The sequence below is a fragment of the Camelus dromedarius genome, unplaced genomic scaffold (assembly GCF_036321535.1).
Source record: "Camelus dromedarius isolate mCamDro1 unplaced genomic scaffold, mCamDro1.pat HAP1_SCAFFOLD_171, whole genome shotgun sequence".
Lineage (NCBI taxonomy): Eukaryota > Metazoa > Chordata > Mammalia > Artiodactyla > Camelidae > Camelus > Camelus dromedarius.
Genome location: NW_026989751.1, coordinates 350,415 through 354,528, shown reverse-complemented (window position 1 = coordinate 354,528; position 4,114 = coordinate 350,415). Strand labels below are relative to the sequence as shown.

The 4,114-nt window shown below is 40.8% G+C and overlaps 1 long non-coding RNA gene across 1 annotated transcript; it reads right to left on the bottom strand.

The window, feature by feature from the left end:
- Window positions 1-299: 299 nt before the first annotated feature.
- LOC135320523 (uncharacterized) lies at window positions 300-3,815 on the bottom strand. Its single transcript, XR_010379692.1, has 2 exons — window positions 3,028-3,815; window positions 300-1,812 (listed from the first exon to the last, which is right to left on the bottom strand). It is a non-coding gene; the product is annotated as an uncharacterized LOC135320523 (long non-coding RNA).
- Between the last annotated feature and the right edge of the window lie 299 nt (window positions 3,816-4,114).

Genomic DNA, 4,114 nt, shown 5'->3' with positions numbered 1-4,114 from the left:
CCATTGTGAGAGGACTCGGGCTCACCTCCTACCCTCCAGTCAAGGCAACTGAAACTCAGTACAGGAGCCAACAGGCACCCCAGGGCTTCTAAGGCTCGCGTATCACCCAGAATCCCTGCTTTCTGGTTTGTCTTGGCTTCTGAGGATTTCCCCTCACTTTCTTCACAATTAGCTGTGCAGCTTGAAAGATGAAGAAGGAAGGTTTTATTTCTTAATCAGCATTTTAAGAAACTTGTGTAATGAAGGTTTTCACGAGTTTCTAGAACCCTCCGTTGCCGAGACAGAAAACACACTAGATATTTTCTAAGTTTAGCTATCATGTGTATTTTTTCTTTTCTTTTGTTTTCTTAACTGCAAATAGACATTTTTTAATTAAAAAAAATAAGGCCCCAAATAGGATAGAGACTTGAAGGGGCATACAAAATTAAAGGGCAAAGACAGAAAAATGATAAATACTCTACAAGGTTAATATAATACTTACACTATGGATCAGATCAGCAATTCTCAGTAACAGCTAATTGAAATATGTCCATGAGGTAAAACGTCTCTCCTGTCAGGAGATGGCTAACAGAAAATAGAATTAAAACAACAAACTAAAATTCTAAGTCTGGCGAGGTACAGAATTCTACCAGCTAAATGTGTCTTCTTCTGGAAAAGAGGGAGGCTCACCAGCTCTTTACTGTGGAGCCTGAGCCCAGGGGATGGCGGTGAAGTGAGCTCTGTAAGTACCCAATAGCAAACTTGTGATGAATAAAGAGATGTGAGCTTTGATGACAGAGATGATACTACTATTCACTTGTCCTGTAAAGTATGTCTTCACGTTCAGTGATCAATACCTCAGCGTCCTCAGGGATTAAGATTATAGGAAAATTCACAGCCCGGGCCCAGACCTCCTCTTTGAGCTCATGACAATGCACTTAGATATCTCAAAGGCAACTCGAGCTCCACCTGCAAAGAGCTGACTTCACGGTGCTCCTCCCATAGCCGTCCTACCCAGGGCCCCTGGTCGGGGGGCAAGGTCTCCCTTCCTCTCCCAGCTCAGGCCCATCACTCACAGATGTGACTGGACCCCACCTTCAGGGCCCAGATTTCCTCAGTCACCGAGTCCCACCACCCACACCTGAACTACCAGGTACTCACTGGCACTCACTCAGCACTGACTGTGTGCTGGGGACCACGCTGCACACTGTGAACACGTTATCTCACTGGATCACCACAGCAGTCCTGGGAGGTCGGTACATCACTTCTTCAATTGATTAGATAAATTGTTTACTTCCTTGAGTGCATCATCCAAAGTGACACAGCTACTCAGCCACAAAACTGGGACTGAAAACCACTTGAAAATTCTACACTCCTACACCTGGCAGCCACCCTAATCTGACTCATCACATCACCTCCTGCAGAGCCTTCTAAATGTTTCTAAGCATTCTACAAGACAAAAGTGATCTACGAGAGCACCCCACTCCCCTACTAAAAATCTGTCAATGACGGTCCACTGCCCTTAGGAGAAAGCCCCACCGGGCCTGAGCACAGCCCAATGGCCCGGCATCCGCGTTCCCTGCGCGGCCTCGCCGCCTCACCCACCACACAGATCTACACGTGCCGTGTCCAGGACAGGGATGCTGACTCCGTACAACCCGGGGCTCGTCTCACTCAAACAATGATCACCTTCTTCAGTGTTCACCCTCTTCACTGCTGACGGTCAGAAAAATATTTTCTCAGGATGAATCAATATCTTTTTCCTTACAACTTCCTGTCATTGATAATGAGCTCCATCCAAAATACAGAAGACCTAATTCTCAGTCTCCTTATCTGTAAAGTGAGAATAACAAGGAAATATATGAAGTTTTAAGTGAAATAATATACATGTGAGGCTGAGGGACAATTCCCAACATACAGTAAGCACTCAATATGTGCTTATTTAATATTAATAGGAATATATTGCATTCCAGCAACATTAACTCATTGTTTTATGGCTTTGTCCAACAGACTACAGACAAACATTTGGACGAACACCTTTGAGCAGATCAGCCCAAGCGTGCTGGGAGAGGTAAGCACTGACTCCAGTTACAGCTGCAGCCAACCAGCACTACGGGGCTGGGGCAGTTTGCTCAAACTCTTACATGTTGCTTGAGAATTTAGTTGTCATTAATGAATAAAGACAGGTGTTCTTTAGTCAAAATTCCTGAAACATATATCTTCAAAGATTGATGCAAATTTGATTTCAAGTACAACACTCTCACTAGAAATTATTTGAAAATGATAGTCTTAGCTCCTCTGCACATCAAAAGGGCATGATCTTAATGTATCTGACTACACCAGAAGTGTTGTTTAAAGGAATTTAAGATGAAGCCATCCTAAATAAGCTCTCAGTATCATCTTCACAAAGCCCCACCCAAGGGTCTCATTTCTCACTTCCACATAGGTGTTCAGGTAGCTTAACCTGGGTCTTGGTTTCTTATAACACGGGGGTGGGAAGAGTTGTGGATAGATTTATGTAGCAAATATAAACCTAGAGTATTTGCTGTGTAGAAATCCTAGAAATAAACAAATTAATATATAGTCCTACCCTCAAGAAGCTCAGCCTTTCCATTTACAACAGCATTAAAAATAAAATGAGAGATAAATTTAACAAAAATTTACAAGATTTGTACATTGAATATTTTGATGTATCACCGAAATAATACTTAAAAGATCTACATATATGGAACACATCCCATGTTCATGGAATGGTAGACAATATTGTTAAAAATGTTAAGACTCCCCAAAGTGAGTTACAAATTCAGTGGAATCCTTATCAATATTCCAGCTGACTTCTTTGCAAAAATTGAAAAAGTGATCCCAAAATTCATATGGAAGTGCAAGGGGCCCAGGTCAGCCAAAACAATCTTGAAAAAGCAGAGCAAAGTTGGAGGACTCACTTTAAAGGGTACTAAAAAGCTATAGTACTAAGTCAGAATGGTACTGGCATAAGTTTGGATAAATAAATCTATGAGACATAATAAAAACCCAGGGGGAAAAACTTACATTTACAGTCAGTTTTCCACAAGGGTGTCAACAACACTCCATTGAAAGAATAGTCTATTCAACAAATGGTGCAGGGAGTGCTGAGTATCTGCAGGCAAAAGAATGAATCTGGAATCTGGACCCCCATATTTTAAATAAATAAAAATTAATTCAAAATTGATCACAGACAGAAACGTAATAACTAAACCTATAAACTTTCTAAAAGAAGACACAGTATAAATCTTTGTGGTCCTAGGATAGGCTTTGGTTTCCTAGATACAATACGAAGAGCACAAGTGATAGAAGAAAAAAGCAGATAAACTGGACTTCATCAAATTTAAAACCTTTTTGTTAGAAATTACATCATCAAGAAAGTGAAATGACAGGGGAAGGGGGTATATCAAGTGACAGAGTGCATGCTTAGCAAGAAAAATAAAATAAATCAATACATCTAATTACCTCCCCTGTAAAGAAATTGTTTTAATGCTTAAAAAAACTAAAGTGAAAGGACAATCTGCAGAATAGGAGAAAAATTTTGCCAAGCATGTATCTAAGAAGAGACTAGTATTCAGGGTATATAAAAAATGCTTACAACTGAACAATACAAAGAAAATCGACCCAATGTTTAAATTTGCCAAGGATTTAAATAAATACACAAATGGCCGATAAGCACATGAAAAGAAGCTCAGCATCACTAGCCAAATCAAAATCAAAATGAGTTCTCATTTTACACCCACTAGGACGGTTTTAATCAAAACATGGACAATAACAAGTGTCGTTGAGGAGGCAGAGATACCTCATTTGCGGCCAGTGGAAAGGGACAATGGTGCAGCTTCTTTGGAGAAATCTGGTGTTTCCTCAAAAGGTTAGAGTTATATGGCTCAGCAATTCCACTCCTACATGTAGAGTCATCCCTCAGTATCCTCGGGGGGTTGGTTTCAGGAACCCCCCACCCTGGATACCATAATCAAAGGATGTTTGAGTCCCTTTACAATCAGCCATCTGGATCCATGAATTGGAAACTACAGATATGGCGGGCCAACTGTACAGCCAACAGAATGAAAACATATTCTCACAAAAACTTGCACATCAATATTCATGGCAGTAT